The sequence below is a fragment of the Arachis ipaensis genome, chromosome B7, assembly GCF_059453495.1.
Source record: "Arachis ipaensis isolate K30076 ecotype BB chromosome B7, ASM5945349v1, whole genome shotgun sequence".
Taxonomy (NCBI): Eukaryota; Viridiplantae; Streptophyta; class Magnoliopsida; order Fabales; family Fabaceae; genus Arachis; species Arachis ipaensis.
This window is the reverse complement of record NC_142442.1, coordinates 46,312,042-46,331,249: the sequence shown is the minus strand read 5'-3', so window position 1 is coordinate 46,331,249 and position 19,208 is coordinate 46,312,042. Positions and strand designations below refer to the sequence as shown.

General features: G+C 36.3%; 2 non-coding genes across 2 annotated transcripts; both read right to left on the bottom strand.

Annotated features, from left to right (window-relative positions):
- Positions 1–10,685: 10,685 nt before the first annotated feature.
- LOC148551025 (small nucleolar RNA R71) lies at positions 10,686–10,793 on the bottom strand. The gene has a single exon (XR_015893387.1). It is a non-coding gene; the product is annotated as a small nucleolar RNA R71 (small nucleolar RNA).
- Positions 10,794–18,775: 7,982 nt separating this feature from the next.
- LOC148551024 (small nucleolar RNA R71) lies at positions 18,776–18,883 on the bottom strand. Its single transcript, XR_015893386.1, has one exon. It is a non-coding gene; the product is annotated as a small nucleolar RNA R71 (small nucleolar RNA).
- Positions 18,884–19,208: the final 325 nt, after the last annotated feature.

Genomic DNA, 19,208 nt, shown 5'->3' with positions numbered 1-19,208 from the left:
AAAGAGAAGAATTTGTGGAAGAATGAATTATCCTATTATGAACAAACTCAATAAAAAGTAAACAATCTTCTCAAATTTTCAAATTCTTATCAACAGCAACACACAATAAGGTCCTTAACAAGTAGAGAGTATAATAACTTGGTTTCCAATGTACTCCACAATACTTTTTAAAAATAACTTAGAATTTTTATATCATGATTAGAAACAATAGTTTGAAAAATACCATGCAAGTGCACAATCTCCCTAAAGAATATATCAGCAATATTTGTTGCATCATCATTTTAATAACATGTAATGAAATAAACCATTTTACTAAGCTTGTCTACCATAACAAAAATATTATCTCTACCCTTCCTAATTCTAGACAAACTAAAAAAATTCATAAAAATATCAACTCACGGATGCACAGGAACAGGTAAAGGAGTATACAAACTATGTGGCAATAACTTATATTTAGTCTGTTTACATGTGATATATTTAGCACAAAATTTTTTAACATTCCTACACATGTGTGGTCAGTAAAAATATTCAGATAACACATCTAAAGTCTTATATATGTACACCAAAATGATCTATTAAACCCCATTATGTGATTTCATAACAAGTAAGTCCCTATAGAATAAGCAGGTACACAAAAATTATTACCATGAACTAGAAAACCTTCATGCCTATAAAATTTGTTAAATGCACCATGTTCACAAGAGGCACACATAACAAAAAATTCAGAATTAGTTGCATGCAACTCTTTTAAAAATTTAAATCCTAACAACTTAGAAGTAAGTGTAGAGATCAAAACATACTTTTCAGATAAGGCATAAGCAAATACATTTTCTTTAATTGTTTAAAAGCAATCACATATGAAAAAGTCTCAATGAATTTCACCCATTTAGAATGTCTTTTATTAAGCTTACTTTGTTCCTTTAGGTACTTCAAGGATTCATGATTCGTGTTAATCATGAATTCTTTGGGTAGTAGATAATGTTGTTAGATTTTCAATATTCGAACCAAGACATATAATTCTTTGTCATAAGTTAAATATTTGCGCTGAACTAAATTCAACTTTTTATTGAAGTGGAAATGGCTTGCTTTTCTTACATTAAAACAGCATCTATACCAATCCTAGAAGCATCACCTTCAATTTTCAAGGTTTTGTCAAAGTTAGGTGAAATAAGAATATGGACAGAACACAAAAAATCTTTTAGAGTACGAAATACAATTTTTTGTTCTTTTTCTTCTTTAAATTCAACATCTGTTTTGATAACCTCTATGAGAGACATAAAAATGGTAGAAAATTTTTTCACGAATTCCTTATAAAACCCAACTAAAACATGAAAACTTCTTAGCTTAGAAGCATTTTTAGGTGTTGGCCATTCACAAATAGCCTTTGCCTTTTCCTCATCTACCTATTAATTCCACTCACACTCACAAGAAAATCAAGAAGCACAACTATATCAATACAAAATGTGCACCTTTTATGATTGGCATATAATTTCTCTTTTCAAAATACTTCCAAAAATAACTAAAATATGTGACAAGTGATTATCCAAACAAGTGATATAAATAAAAATATCATCAAAATAAAAAATAACATTTTTTCCAAAAGGCGTGGCAAAACATGGTTCACTAAACGTATAAAAGTACTTGGTGCATTAGTTAACCCAAAAAAAACTATTAACCACTCATATAATCCATGTTTTATTTTAAATTCAGTATTTCACTCATCCCCTAGTTCCATTCTAATTTGATGATTTCCATGTTTCAAATCAATTTTAGTGAATATGCATGTACTATGTAATTCATCAAACATGTCATCTAACCTAGGGATAAGAAAACATACTTTACCATAATCTTATTGATTGCAAGACAATCCACACACATCCTCCAAGTATTATCTTTCTTTGGAACCAACAAAAATAGTACAACACATGAATTCATACTCTTCTTGATGTGACCTTTAGGGGTGGTCCCTCCCCATCTCCAAGTATAGTGGGCTTAAAATGCTAGCCCACCCTACTTTATAGTGCCTTGGTGAACCGACAGACTAGTCTACTTATCTCTTTCTCTTAAAGATAATAAAATTAATTAAAATTAATAAAAATAATAAATTAAAAATTAAATACAAGTAAAAAATAGTCAAATTATAATATATTTTTTCACTATTTTTTTAAGTTTTTAACTTTAATAAAATTGTTTAAAATAATATCTATCAATAGACTCATCTTTATTTTAAGAAATAAATCACATAATTTGAGCATATATATGAAAGTGTAAAATAAAATAAATCAAATTAATAGCTAAAAGAAGAATAAAATATAAAAGTATTTAAAAATTATATAATTATTAATTTTTGTAATGCTAGTCACTTTTTTATTTAATAAAAAATAATAAAAATATTTGGTCTGGAGGGCCGGGCCTACCCACACCACCAAAACTCGCAAAATTGGTGGTGCAGGTTTGGCAGGTTTTTTTTATTTGGTGGGTTCTAAATTTCAACCTAGCCTGCCCTTTTTAGCAGGTTTGGCGGGTTGGCTCGACGGGTTCAGCCTATTTTGCCACCCTAGTGACCTTGGCTAAAAACTCCTTTACTTGCCTTTGAAACTCCTTTGTCTTCTCATAATTACTCTTATAGATTGGTCTATTTAAAATGGTAGTTCCAGGAATAAAATCAATCTAGTACTCAATCCATCGTAATGGAGGTAAATCACTTGGCACTTTAGTAAGAAATACATCTACAAATTTTTACAACAAAGAAACAATTATTTAGGAAATTTCGGCTAAGGTTTGCGTCAAATAATAAAGTGTCTCTAAACCAAACCATAATCATAGCTCTCTTGCCTACCAAAGCAGTCTTCAAATCTCTTTTTTTTTTACAAAGAAAAATAATTTTCTCTCAACTCCCTCATTTTTCTCTTTATTCCCACTATTCTCACGACATGAACTATTTTGCTTTCTTTTCATTCACCTTTAGACCTTTTGGCATATTCTTTTCTCTCATGATCTCTTTTTTCTTAGATTTTTTGTTTACCTCACATCCCATTTTGTTTGGTATCATGTTAAAGCTTCAATTGATCAAGGTAAACCTTTTTAGGTGATAACAGAGCAAACATGATCTTACATCAATTAAAATAAAAAAAAGAACTGATTCATGTAACCATCATGGAATGCTCAACGGTCAAACTGTCAAGGTCTACCCAATAATAAATGACAAGCTTGTAATAAAACTACACAATACCTCATAAAGATACTTCCTAATAGAGAATGCAACTATAACTTTCTTGTCAACCTTTATCAAACCAATGTCATTCAACCACTGTAATGTATACGGTTTAGACGTCGAACACATGTCAAGCCCAAATTCTCCACCATAAGAGTACTAGCCACATTAGTCCAACTCTCTCCATCAATAATCAAACTGCACACCTTTTCACCCACTAAGCATCTAGTGTGAAAAAGATTTTAGCGTTGCTCTAGGCTATCTTCTTTCACCTAAAAATTTAAAGAACGTCTAACAACAAGAGATTTACCATAGATTGCATACTCAACATCACATCAGAACAATCTTCCAAAAGTCACATACTATCATGATCGAAGTCATTACCTTGATCAAAGTCAGACACAATATCACCTTCTTTAATAACCATCGTCCTCTTGTTCGAGCAACCACTAGTATAATGACCTAAACTATGACTGATAAACCCCGTTTTAGGGTTTATCTTGTATGGATTTTGAGAGTTTTATCAATGGTCTTTCACACTTACTCATATAAAAATGCATGATTTTGTGTCCATTTCCCAATTTTGCTTCATGGATGGAAACATGCTTCTTTTACACTAAATTAGATATATTTTAATCCTCCTCTATTACCATTCGATGCCGTGATCCGTGTGTTAAGTGATTTCAGAGTCTATAGGGCAAGGATGGCCTAGAAGAAAGGAAGAAGCATGCATAAAGGGAAGGAGCATGGAAATTGGAGCTTTGGAGTTTTGCGCAGCGACGCATACGCGTGCCTTGCGCGTACGCGTGGATGCGCGCCTCCAAGATTGGTGCGAAGAAGTCGAAGCCAGAAGCCAATGCAATTGCATGGCTAAGCCAAAACCTCATGGATGCACATGCGTGCTTCACGCCTGCGCGTGGATCGTAAAGCTCTAGGGACGCGTACGCGTGCTGTGCGCGTACGCATCGATGCCCGCACGTGACTTTTAAAGAGAAAATGTGACTGGCAATTTTTGGGCAATTACAGACCCTGTTTGGAGCAGAGTTCTGGCGAGAAAAGGCATAAGAAGATCAAGGATTGAAGGGATCCACATCCATTCACTCATTACACTCATTTTCTAGATATTTTCTTAGTTAGTTACATTTTGTAGAGAGAGAAACTCCAACTTCTCTCTAGGATTTTTTGCTCTCTCCATTCCAATTTCTCTTGGATTTCTTTGGTGAGATCAATTGCTAATTCAGTTTTACTTTGATTCAAGTTGTAGATCTACTCTCCTCCACTCAATTAGTGTTCTTATGGTTTGATTCACTTTGGATCTTAGATTTGAACTTTGTTACTTTGATTTGGATTATTGAATTGAGGTATTTCATGTTCATTGATTTCAATTGTTTGATTGTTGATGATTGCTTGAAGTAGATAGCTTGAATTCAATTTCTTTTTCTCAATTTCATAATGTCTCTTACTATTGCTCACCAATTGTTTGAGGAAATGACAACCTTAGCTATGGAGTAGATTCCTCTTTCTTGGCTTAGGGGTTGAGTTGTTGGAGACACTTGAATAGTTAATATCAATTGTTGATTACCAATTGGAGATTGCTAATAGACTTGTAAGTCACTAAAGCTAGACTTCCCTAGGGTTAGACTAGGACTTGTGACTCAAGTTGGTTATTTTCACTTGACTTTCCTCCATAGTTAGAGGTTAACTAAGTGAAGCAATAATCAATTGTTGTCATAATTGATGGAAGCTATAATGATGGAACTTCCAATGCTCACCCTTAGCCAAGGCTTTTATCTTGATTGATTGTTGTTCATTTTTGTTAGCTTGAATTCCTACACAAACTCTCAAAACCACAAAAGACTTCCTAATCAATGATGTGCATTCTAAGGCAATTCCTAGGGAGGACGACTCGGGACTAATACTCTCGGTTATAGATTTTAGAATTGTTTGATGTGAAATTTGCGTGTCGGTTAGACTATACTCACGATTGGATTTATTGCTAATTTCTACACTGGCATAAAAATCTCTCATCAAAATGGCGCCGTTGCCAGGGAATTGCACATGAGTGCCATGTTGTTGGTTATTGTAAATATGTTGATATGTACATACTTGCATTTTGTTTGATTGTGTGTGTTAGTTAGGATTAATCTTTGCTTAGTTCCACTTGTTATCATGAGCTTTATACTTCCTTCATTGTATGACGCATTCACTACTGGATCTAAGCTTAGCCGCATTTGATCTGGAAATTGAGAGAACTTTGCTTCACATTAGGCAAGCTCGGAGGCGGTTAGCCTTTGAAGGTGGTGAAAAGGTTTTCAGTAATTCACCAACCATATCTGAGGTTGATTCCAAACCGTCATTCGAAGAAGGCACTATCTACTCTTCCGTTGATACTACTAATTGTTCTTCTTTTGATCTAGGTGCCGACACTATGGCCGCTCCAAGGAGAGTTACTCTCAAGGAAGCAGGTGCTCCGGACTTTGTCCTTCAACCTCTTCACGTGCTTCACCCAAACTTGAATGCAAACTTTGAGCTTAAAACCGCTTTGATTAATCTTCTACCAAAGTTCCACGGACTTTCCGCACAAGATCCTATTAGACACCTTAAGGACTTTCAAGGTGTATGCGTAACAACTAGGCAGGAAGGTTCCGATGAGGTTGCTATATGGTTGTTTGCCTTCCCATTTTCTCTTGAAGGAAGAGCCAAAGAGTGGTTCTACACTTTGCCTAGTGATGTTGTTACCAATTGGGACTTGCTTGGAAGGGAGTTCCTAGATAAATTCTTTTTCGTGGAAGTGACGGACAAGCTAAGAAAAGAGATCTCATGCATTGTACAAGGTGAGATGGAGACTCTATACGAGTATTGGGAGCGGTTTCGCAAGCTTTTTGACTCATGTCCCAACCACATGATTGACACTCAAGTATTTCTTAGCTATGTGTGCCAAGGAATGAAACCTCAAGACAAGACTCTATTGGATGCTTCAAGCAATGGTTCTTTATCAAAGTATAGGATGGCGGAGGAGGCATGGCAACTCATTACCGACTTGGCCGAGTCCACTCAACATGCTAGGCAGAGAACCAACCATCCAAAAATCGTGACTGAAGTATCCTCTAATAGTGAGACCGCCGCCCTTGCCAAATCCTTGGGTGAGATGACAAGCCTTCTTAAGCAACTCCAACTTGGTCAACAACAACCTCAACAATAACATCAATCTCCACCACCTCCTCAACAACATAGTCAACAATTGGTCCCCAAAAAGTGTGTGGCATTTGCTCTTGCTATTCCCACTATACGGACGAATGTCCAAGTCTCCAAGAAGATAACACCTTGGCGGCTACCCACAATTTCTATGGCCGTCCGAATCAAGGATACTACCAACAAGGTGGCAATTTCAACCAAGGGTATTGATGAACGGATAATTTATACGCTTTTTGGCATTATTTTTAGTATATTTTTAGTAGAATCTAGTTACTTTTAGGGATGTTTTTAATAGATTTTATGTTAAATTCACATTTCTGGACTTTACTATGAGTTTGTATGTTTTTCTATGATTTCAGGTATTTTCTGGCTGAAATTGAGGGACTTGAGCAAAAATCAGATTCAGAGGTTGAAGAAGGACTGCTGATGCTGTTGGATTCTGACCTCCCTGCACTCAAAGTGGATTTTCTGGAGCTACAGAACTCGAAATGGCGCGCTTTTAATTGCGTTGGAAAGTAGACATCCAGGGCTTTCCAGCAATATTTAATAGTCCATACTTTGGCCAAGAATAGATGACGTAAACTGGCGTCCAACGCCAGCTTTCTACCCAATTCTGCCGTCCAGCGCCAGAAAAGGAGCCAAAACCAGAGTTGAACGCCCAAACTGGCACAAATACTGACGTTCAACTCCAAGAAGGACCTCTACACGTGCAACACTTAAGCTCAGCCCAAACACACACCAAGTGGGCCCCGGAAGTGGATTTATGCATCAATTACTTACTCATGTAAACCCTAGTGACTAGTTTATTATAAATAGGACCTTTTACTATTGTATTTGACATCTTTGGATTACCTTATGATCCTTTGATCACGTTTTGGGGGCTGGCCATCTCGGCCATGCCTGGACCTTCACTTATGTATTTTCAACGGTAGAGTTTCTACACTCCATAGATTAAAGTGTGGAGCTCTGCTGTTCCTCAAGGATTAATGCAAGTACTACTGTTTTCTATTCAATTCATCTTATTTCGCTTCTATTCGCACCCAAGAACGTGATGAAGGTGATGATTATGTGTGACGCTCATCACCATATCCCCTATGAACACGTGCCTGACAAACACTTCCGTTCTACATGAAATAAGCTAGAATGAATATCTCTTAGATCTCTTAACCGGAATCTTCGTGGCGTAAGCTAGAATGATGGCGGCATTCAAGAGAATCCAGAAAGTCTAAACCTTGTCTGTGGTATTCCGAGTAGGATTCAATGATTGAATGACTGTGACGAGCTCCTAACTCGCGATTGCAGGGCGTTAGTGACAGGCGCAAAAGGATAGTAAATCCTATTCCAGCATGATCGAGAACCAACAGATGAATAGCCGTGCCATGACAGGGTGTGTGAGCATATTATTCACTGAGAGGATAAGATGAAGCCATTGGCAAGGGTGATGCCTCCAGACGATTAGCCGTGCCGTGACAGGGCATTGGATCATTTTCCCGAGAGATGACCGAAAGTAGCCATTGACAGTGGTGATGTATCACATAAAGCCAGCCATGGAAAGGAGTGAGACTGATTGGATGAAGATAGCAGGAAAGCAGAGGTTCAGAGGAACGAAAAGCATCTCCATTCGCTTATCTGAAATTCCTACCAATGATTTACATAAGTATCTCTATCCCTATTTTATTATATAATATTCGAAAACACCATTATCACTTTATATCTGCCTGACTGAGATTTACAAGGTGACCATAGCTTGCTTCATGCCAACAATCTCCGTGGGATTCGACCCTTACTCACGTAAGGTATTACTTGGACGACCCAGTGCACTTGCTGGTTAGTTGTATCGAAGTTGTGACAAATTATGAATGTGTAATCACGATTACGCGTACCAAGTTGCTCACGTGCCAGGAATAGTTTGAGCCTGGACATCACAATTTCGTGCACCAAGTTTTTGGCGCCGTTGCCGGGGATTGTTCGAGTATGGACAACTGACGGTTCATCCTGTTGATCAGATTAGGTAATTTTCTTTTTGTTTTGTTTTCAAAATTTTTTCAAAAATCTTTCAAAATCTTCTCACCTGTTTTCAAAAAAAAATATTTAATTAAAAAAATTTGTTTTCAAAAATAAATTATTCTATGGCTTCAGAATTTTTAAGAATGAATTCTAGTGTTTCATGAAGCATGTTGAAGCCTGGCTAGCTGTAAAGCCATGCCTGTAGGGCATGTCAGGCGTGTCATCTCTGAGTTACATACTAAAGCTTGGCTGGCTATTAAGCCATGCCTGACCCTTTGATTGGAGCTTTAGAGCATAAGATTCCTGGAATTCATATTAAAAATTTTGAATCCTTATTTTTCTTTTTTTTAAGTAACTTTCGAGAAAAATACAAAAAAATTAGAAAATCATAAAAATCAAAAATATTTTTTGTTTCTTGTTTGAGTCTTGAGTCATGTTATAAGTTTGGTGTCAATTGCATGTGCATCTTGCATTTTTCGAAAATTTTCATACATTCATAGTGTTCTTCATGATCTTCAAGTTGTTCTTGGTAAGTCTTCTTGTTTGATCTTGATGATTTTTTGTTTTGTGTTGTATGGTGTTTTTCATATGCATTCTTGAATTCTTAGTGCCTAAGCATTAAAGAATTCTAAGTTTGGTGTCTTGCATGTTTTCTTTGCATTAAAAATTTTTCAAAAATATGTTCTTGGTGTTCATCTTGATATTCACGGTGTTCTTGGTGTTCATCTTGACATTCATAGCATTCTTGCATACATTCATAGTTTTGATCCAAAATTTTCATGCATTGCATCATTTTAGTGTTTTTCATAAAAATTCAAAAATCAAAAATTATATCTTCCCCTTTTTCTCTCATCAAATTCGAAAATTTGAGTTGACTTTTACAAAAATTTTTAAAATCAAGTTGTTTCTTATGAGTCAAATCAAATTTTCAATTTGAAAATCTTATCTTTTTCAAAAATCAAATCTTTTTCAAAATTCTTAGTTATTTTCGAAAATTCCAAAAATATTTTTCAAAAATTTTTTTCTTATTTTTATATCAAATTTTCGAAAATAACATAATCAATTAATATTTTGATTCAAAAATTTGAAGTTTGTTACTTGCTTGTTAAGAAAGATTCAAACTTTAAGTTCTAGAATCATATCTTGTGATTTCTTATGAATCAAGTCATTAATTGAGATTTTAAAAATCAAATCTTTTTCAAAACTAATTTCTAAAATATCTTCTTATATTACCTTTTTCAAAAAGTTGGTTTCAAAATATCTTTTCTAACCTCCTAACTTCTTATCTTTTCAAAATTTGTTTCAACTAACTAACTAACTTTTTGTTTGTTTCTTAACTTTTTCAAAACTACCTAACTAACTCTCTCTCTCTAATTTTCGAAAATATCTTCCCCCTTTTTCAAAAATTTCTTTTTAATTAACTAATTATTTTTATTTTTATTTTTGATTTTAAAAAATTTTCGAAAAATACTAACATTTTTCAAAAACCATTTTCGAAAATCACTAACTCTTTTTCAAAAATATTTTTCAAAAATTCTCCCTCTCCCATCTTATTCTATTTATTTATTCATTTACTAACATCTCATCTCACATCACAACCCTCCTCACAGTTGTGTTTCTTCCATTCCATTACATTCTTTATCTCCCTCTTTTCTTTCACTCACAAAGGAATCCCTATACTGTGGTATAAAGGATTTCTATTATTATTATTTTTCTGTGCCCTCTTCTTTGTCATATGAGCAGGAGCAAGGACAAGAACATTCTTGTGGAAGCAGATCCAGAACCTGAAAGGACTTTGAAAAGGAAACTAAGAGAAGCTAAAATACAACAATCCAGAGATAACCTTTCAGAAATTTTCGAACAGGAAGAGAAGATGGCAGCCGAAAATAATAATAATGTAAGGAAGATGCTTGGTGACTTTACTGCACCTAATTCCAATTTACATGGAAGAAGCATCTCCATCCCTGCCATTGGAACAAACAACTTTGAGCTAAAACCTCAATTAGTTTCTCTGATGCAGCAAAACTGCAAGTTTCATGGACTTCCATCTGAAGATCCTTTTCAGTTCTTAACTGAATTCTTGCAGATATGTGATACTGTTAAGACTAATGGAGTAGATCCTGAAGTCTACAGGCTCATGCTTTTCCCTTTTGCTGTAAGAGACAGAGCTAGAATATGGTTGGATTCTCAACCCAAAGACAGCCTGAACTCTTGGGATAAGCTGGTCACGGCTTTCTTAGCCAAGTACTTTCCTCCTCAAAAGCTGAGCAAGCTTAGAGCTAATGTTCAAACCTTCAGACAGAAAGAAGGTGAATCCCTCTATGAAGCTTGGGAAAGATACAAACAGTTGACCAAAAAATGTCCCTCTGACATGCTTTCAGAATGGACCATCCTGGATATATTCTATGATGGTTTATCTAAGCTATCAAAGATGTCACTGGACACTTCTGCAGGTGGATCCATTCACCTAAAGAAAATGCCTGCAGAAGCTCAAGAACTCATTGACATGGTTGCTAATAACCAGTTCATGTACACTTCTGAAAGGAATCCTGTGAGCAATGGGATGCCTATGAAGAAGGGAGTTCTTGAAGTTGATACTCTGAATGCCATATTGGCTCAGAATAAAATATTGACTCAGCAAGTCAATATGATCTCTCAGAGTCTGCATGGAATGCAAGCTGCATCCAACAGTACTCAAGAGGCTTCTTATGCAGAAGAATCTTATGATCTTGAGAACCCTGCAATAGCAGAGGTAAATTACTTAGGTGAACCTTATGGAAACACCTATAACTCATCATGGAGAAATCACCCCAATTTCTCATGGAAGGATCAAAAGGCTCAACAAGGCTTTAATAATGGTGGAAGAAACAGGTTTAACAATAATAAACCTTTTCCATCATCCACTCAGCAACAAACAGAGAACTCTGAACAAAATGCTTCTAATTTAGCAAATCTAGTCTCTGATCTATCTAAGGCCACTGTGAGTTTCATGAATGAAACCAGGTCTTCTATTAGAAATTTGGAAGCACAAGTGGGCCAGCTGAGTAAAAGGATCACTGAAATCCCTCCAAGTACTCTCCCAAGCAATACAGAAGAGAATCCAAAAGGAGAGTGCAAGGCCATTGACATAAGCACCATGGCCGAACCTGTGAGGAGAGGAGAGGACGTGAATCCCAAGGAGGAAGACCTCCTGGGACGTCCAGTGGTCAATAAGGAGCTTCCCTCTGAGGAACCAAAGGACTCTGAGGCTCATCTAGAGACCATAGAGATTCCATTGAACCTCCTTATACCCTTCATGAGCTCTGATGAGTATTCCTCTTCTGAAGAGAATGAGGATGTTACTGAAGAGCAAACTGCCAAGTTTTTTGGTGCAATCATGAAGCTGAATGCCAAATTATTTGGCATTGATACTTGGAAAGTTGAACCTCCCTTGTTCATCAATGAACTAAGTGATCTGGATCAACTGACATTGCCTCAGAAGAGACAGGATCCTGGAAAGTTCATAATAACCTGTACCATAGGCACCATGATCTTTAAGGCTCTGTGTGTCCTTGGTTCAGGAATAAACCTCATGCCCCTCTCTGTAATAGAGAAACTGGGAATCTATGGGGTGCAAGCTGCTAAAATCTCATTAGAGATGGCAGACAGCTCTAGAAAACAGGCTTATGGACAAGTAGAGGACGTATTAGTAAAGGTTGAAGGCCTTTACATCCCTGCTGATTTCATAGTCCTGGATACTGGAAAGGAAGAGGATGAATCCATCATCCTAGGAAGACCTTTCCTGGCCACAACAAGAGCAGTGATTGATGTTGACAGAGGTGAAATAGTCCTTCAATGGAATGAGGACTCCCTTGTGTTTAAAACTCAAGGATCTCCCTCTGCAACCATGGAGAGGAAGCAGAAAAAGCTTCTCTCAAGGTAGAGTCAACCAGAGCCCCCACAGTCAAACTCTAAGTTTGGTGTTGGGAGGCCACAACCAAACTCTAAGTTTGGTGTTGAATTCCCATATGCAAACACTAAGTTTGGTGTTGGAGAGTCTCAACAAAGCTCTGCACATCTGTGAGGCTCATTGAGAGCCCACTGTCAAGCTATTGACATTAAAGAAGCGCTTGTTGGGAGGCAACCCAATTTTTTATTTATCTAACTATATTTTTCTTAGTTATATGTCTTTATAGGTTCATGATCATGTGGAGTCACAAAATAAATAAAAAAATTGAAAACGGAATCAAAAACAGCAGAAGAAAAATCACATCCTGGAGGAGCATCTGTCTGGCGTTCAAACGCCAGAACAGAGCATGGTTCTGGCGCTGAACGCCCAGAATGGGCAGCATCCTGGCGCTGAACACCCAGAACAAGCATGGTTCTGGCGTTCAACACCAGAAATGGCAGCAAATGGGCGTTGAACGCCCAAAATGGGCACCAACCTGGCGCTGAACGCCCAGAGTTGTGTGCAAAGGCATTTTACATGCCTAATTTGGTGCAGGGATGTAAATGCCTTGACACCTCAGGATCTGTGGACCCCACAGGATCATCTTAGGATCTGTGGACCCCACAGGATCCCCACCTACCTCATCATATCTCTTTCCATTCATGATCATCCCTTCTGTTTTCCATTTACCACTCACATCCATACACCCACCTATCTTCAAAATTCAACATCTCTTTCCACCCAATCCCACCCATATGGCCGAATATACACATCCCTCATTCTCCTTCATATCTTCTTCTTCTTCTTCTATTCTTTCTTCTTTTGCTCGAGGGCGAGCAATATTCTAAGTTTGGTGTGGTAAAAGCATAAGCTTTTTTGTTTTTTCCATAACCATTGATGGCACCTAAGGCCAGAGAAACCTCTAGAAAGAGGAAAGGGAAGACAAAAGCTTCCATCAAGGGTCTATAGCTCAGTGGTAGAATATTTGACTGCAAATCAAGAGATCCCTGAGATACCTCAGGGGATACAATTTCTTCCACACAATTATTGGAAGCAACTAAGGGTGGAACATCTAGAGCACTCCATCATCCTTCATGAAATAAGAGAAGATCAAAAAGCAATGAGGGAGGAGCAACAAAGACAAGGAAGAGACATAGAAGAGCTCAAGGACATCATTGGTTCCTCAAGAAGGAAATGCCACCATCACTAAGGTGGATTCATTCCTTGTTCTTGCTTTCTTCTGTTTTTTGTTTTCTATGTTATGTGCTTATCTATGTTTGTGTCTTCATTACATGATCATTAGTAGTTAGTAACTATGTCTTAAAGTTATGAATGTCCTATGAATCCATCACCTCTCTTAAATGAAAAAATGTTTTAATTCAAAAGAACAAGAAGTACATGAGTTTCGAATTTATCATTGAACTTAGCTTAATTATATTGATGTGGTGACAATGCTTCTTGTTTTCTGAATGTATGCTTGAACAGTGCATATGTCTTTTGAAGTTGTTGTTTAAGAATGTTAAATATGTTGGCTCTTGAAAGAATGATGACTAGGAGACATGTTATTTGATAATCTGAAAAATCATAAAAGTGATTCTTGAAGCAAGAAAAAGCAGCAAAGAACAAAGCTTGCAGAAAAAAAAATAGGCGAAAAAAAAATAGAAAGAAAAAGAAAAAATAAGCAGAAAAGCCAAAAGCTCTTAAAACCAAGAGGCAAGAGCAAAAAGCCAATAACCCTTAAAACCAAAAGGCAAGGGCAATAAAAAGGATCCCAAGGCTTTGAGCATCAGTGGATAGGAGGGCCTAAAAGGAATAAAATCCTGGTCTAAGCGGCTAAACCAAGCTGTCCCTAACCATGTGCTTGTGGCGTGTAGGTGTCAAGTGAAAACTTGAGACTGAGCAGTTAAAGTCAAGGTCCAAAGCAAAAAAAAAAAAAGAGTGTGCTTAAGAACCCTGGACACCTCTAATTGGGGACTTTAGCAAAGCTGAGTCACAATCTGAAAAGGTTCACCCAATTATGTGTTTGTGGCATTTATGTATCCGGTGGTAATACTGGAAAACAAAGTGCTTAGGGCCACGACCAAGACTCATAAAACAGCTGTGTTCAAGAATCATCATACTGAACTAGGATAATCAATAACACTATCTGAACTCTGAGTTCCTATAGATGCCAATCATTCTGAACCTCAATGGATAAAGTGAGATGCCAAAACTATTCAAGAGGCAAAAAGCTATAAGTCCCACTCATTTGATTGGAGCTATGTTTCATTGATAGTTTGGAATTTATAGTATATTCTATTCTTTTTATCCTATTTTGATTTTCAGTTGCTTGGGGACAAGCAACAATTTAAGTTTGGTGTTGTGATGAGCGGATAATTTATACGCTTTTTGGCATTATTTTTAGTATATTTTTAGTAGAATCTAGTTACTTTTAGGGATGTTTTTAATATATTTTATGTTAAATTCACATTTCTGGACTTTACTATGAGTTTGTGTATTTTTCTGTGATTTCAGGTATTTTCTGGCTGAAATTGAGGGACTTGATCAAAAATCAGATTCAGAGGTTGAAGAAGGACTGCTAATGCTGTTGGATTCTGACATCTCTGCACTCAAAGTGGATTTTCTGGAGCTACAGAACTCGAAATGGCGCGCTTTTAATTGCGTTGGAAAGTAGACATCTAGGACTTTCCAGCAATATATAATAGTCCATACTTTGGCTAAGAATAGACGACGTAAACTGGCGTCCAACACCAGCTTTCTACCCAATTCTGGCGTCCAGCGCCAGAAAAGGAGCCAAAACCAGAGTTAAACGCCCAAACTGGCACAAATACTGACGTTCAACTCCAAGAAGGACCTCTACACGTGCAACACTTAAGCTCAGCCCAAACACACACCAAGTAGGCCCCGGAAGTGGATTTATGCATCAATTACTTACTCATGTAAACCCTAGTGACTAGTTTATTATAAATAGGACCTTTTACTATTGTATTTGACATCTTTGGATTACCTTATGATCCTTTGATCACGTTTTGGGGGCTGGCCATCTTGGCCATGCCTGGACCTTCACTTATGTATTTTCAACGGTAGAGTTTCTACACTCCATAGATTAAGGTGTGGAACTCTGCTGTTCCTCAAGGATTAATGCAAGTACTACTGTTTTCTATTCAATTCATCTTATTTCGCTTCTATTCGCACCCAAGAACGTGATGAAGGTGATGATTATGTGTGACGCTCATCACCATCTCCCCTATGAACACGTGCTTGACAAACACTTCCGTTCTACATGAAATAAGCTAGAATGAATATCTCTTAGATCTCTTAACCGGAATCTTCGTGGCATAAGCTAGAATGATGGCGGCATTCAAGAGAATCCGGAAAGTCTAAACCTTGTCTGTGGTATTCCGAGTAGGATTCAATGATTGAATGACTGTGACGAGCTCCTAACTCGCAATTGCAGGGCGTTAGTGACAGACGCAAAAGGATAGTAAATCCTATTCCAGCATGATCGAGAACTGACAGATGAATAGCCGTGCCATGACAGGGTGCGTGAGCATATTATTCACTGAGAGGATAAGATGAAGCCATTGGCAAGGGTGATGCCTCCAGACGATTAGCCGTGCTGTGACAGGGCATTGGATCATTTTCCCGAGAGATTACCGAAAGTAGCCATTGACAGTGGTGATGTATCACATAAAGCCAGCCATGGAAAGGAGTGAGACTGATTGGATGAAGATAGCAGGAAAGCAGAGGTTCAGAGGAACGAAAAGCATCTCCATTCGCTTATCTGAAATTCCTACCAATGATTTACATAAGTATCTCTATCCCTATTTTATTATATAATATTCGAAAACACCATTATCACTTTATATCTGCCTGACTGAGATTTACAAGGTGACCATAGCTTGCTTCATGCCAACAATCTCCGTGGGATTCGACCCTTACTCACGTAAGGTATTACTTGGACGACCCAGTGCACTTGCTGGTTAGTTGTATCGAAGTTGTGACAAATTATGAATGTGTAATCACGATTACGCGTACCAAGTTGCTCACGTGCCAGGAATAGTTTGAGCCTGGACATCACAATTTCGTGCACCAAGTTTTTGGCGCCGTTGCCGGGGATTGTTCGAGTATGGACAACTGACGGTTCATCCTGTTGATCAGATTAGGTAATTTTCTTTTTGTTTTGTTTTCAAAATTTTTTCAAAAATCTTTCAAAATCTTCTCACCTGTTTTCGAAAAAAAATATTTAATTAAAAAAATTTGTTTTCAAAAATAAATTATTCTATGGCTTCAGAATTTTTAAGAATGAATTCTAGTGTTTCATGAAGCATGTTGAAGCCTGGCTAGCTGTAAAGCCATGCCTGTAGGGCATGTCAGGCGTGTCATCTCTGAGTTACATACTAAAGCTTGGCTGGCTATTAAGCCATGCCTGACCCTTTGATTGGAGCTTTAGAGCATAAGATTCCTGGAATTCATATTAAAAATTTTGAATCCTTATTTTTCTTTTTTTTAAGTAACTTTCGAGAAAAATACAAAAAAATTAGAAAATCATAAAAATCAAAAATATTTTTTGTTTCTTGTTTGAGTCTTGAGTCATGTTATAAGTTTGGTGTCAATTGCATGTGCATCTTGCATTTTTCGAAAATTTTCATACATTCATAGTGTTCTTCATGATCTTCAAGTTGTTCTTGGTAAGTCTTCTTGTTTGATCTTGATGATTTTTTGTTTTGTGTTGTATGGTGTTTTTCATATGCATTCTTGAATTCTTAGTGCCTAAGCATTAAAGAATTCTAAGTTTGGTGTCTTGCATGTTTTCTTTGCATTAAAAATTTTTCAAAAATATGTTCTTGGTGTTCATCTTGATATTCACGGTGTTCTTGGTGTTCATCTTGACATTCATAGCATTCTTGCATACATTCATAGTTTTGATCCAAAATTTTCATGCATTGCATCATTTTAGTGTTTTTCATAAAAATTCAAAAATCAAAAATTATATCTTCCCCTTTTTCTCTCATCAAATTCGAAAATTTGAGTTGACTTTTACAAAAATTTTTAAAATCAAGTTGTTTCTTATGAGTCAAATCAAATTTTCAATTTGAAAATCTTATCTTTTTCAAAAATCAAATCTTTTTCAAAATTCTTAGTTATTTTCGAAAATTCCAAAAATATTTTTCAAAAATTTTTTTCTTATTTTTATATCAAATTTTCGAAAATAACATAATCAATTAATATTTTGATTCAAAAATTTGAAGTTTGTTACTTGCTTGTTAAGAAAGATTCAAACTTTAAGTTCTAGAATCATATCTTGTGATTTCTTATGAATCAAGTCATTAATTGAGATTTTAAAAATCAAATCTTTTTCAAAACTAATTTCTAAAATATCTTCTTATATTACCTTTTTCAAAAAGTTGGTTTCAAAATATCTTTTCTAACCTCCTAACTTCTTATCTTTTCAAAATTTGTTTCAACTAACTAACTAACTTTTTGTTTGTTTCTTAACTTTTTCAAAACTACCTAACTAACTCTCTCTCTCTAATTTTCGAAAATATCTTGCCCCTTTTTCAAAAATTTCTTTTTAATTAACTAATTATTTTTATTTTTATTTTTGATTTTAAAAAATTTTCGAAAAATACTAACATTTTTCAAAAACCATTTTCGAAAATCACTAACTCTTTTTCAAAAATATTTTTCAAAAATTCTCCCTCTCCCATCTTATTCTATTTATTTATTCATTTACTAACATATCATCTCACATCACAACCCTCCTCACAGTTGTGTTTCTTCCATTCCATTACATTCTTTATCTCCCTCTTTTCTTTCACTCACAAAGGAATCCCTATACTGTGGTATAAAGGATTTCTATTATTATTATTTTTCTGTGCCCTCTTCTTTGTCATATGAGCAGGAGCAAGGACAAGAACATTCTTGTGGAAGCAGATCCAGAACCTGAAAGGACTTTGAAAGGGAAACTAAGAGAAGCTAAAATACAACAATCCAGATATAACCTTTCAGAAATTTTCGAACAGGAAGAGAAGATGGCAGCCGAAAATAATAATAATGTAAGGAAGATGCTTGGTGACTTTACTGCACCTAATTCCAATTTACATGGAAGAAGCATCTCCATCCCTGCCATTGGAACAAACAACTTTGAGCTAAAACCTCAATTAGTTTCTCTGATGCAGCAAAACTGCAAGTTTCATGGACTTCCATCTGAAGATCCTTTTCAGTTCTTAACTGAATTCTTGCAGATATGTGATACTGTTAAGACTAATGGAGTAGATCCTGAAGTCTACAGGCTCATGCTTTTCCCTTTTGCTGTAAGAGACAAAGCTAGAATATGGTTGGATTCTCAACCCAAAGACAGCCTGAACTCTTGGGATAAGCTGGTCACGGCTTTCTTAGCCAAGTACTTTCCTCCTCAAAAGCTGAGCAAGCTTAGAGCTAATGTTCAAACCTTCAGACAGAAAGAAGGTGAATCCCTCTATGAAGCTTGGGAAAGATACAAACAGTTGACCAAAAAATGTCCCTCTGACATGCTTTCAGAATGGACCATCCTGGATATATTCTATGATGGTTTATCTAAGCTATCAAAGATGTCACTGGACACTTCTGCAGGTGGATCCATTCACCTAAAGAAAATGCCTGCAGAAGCTCAAGAACTCATTGACATGGTTGCTAATAACCAGTTCATGTACACTTCTGAAAGGAATCCTGTGAGCAATGGGATGCCTATGAAGAAGGGAGTTCTTGAAGTTGATACTCTGAATGCCATATTGGCTCAGAATAAAATATTGACTCAGCAAGTCAATATGATCTCTCAGAGTCTGCATGGAATGCAAGCTGCATCCAACAGTACTCAAGAGG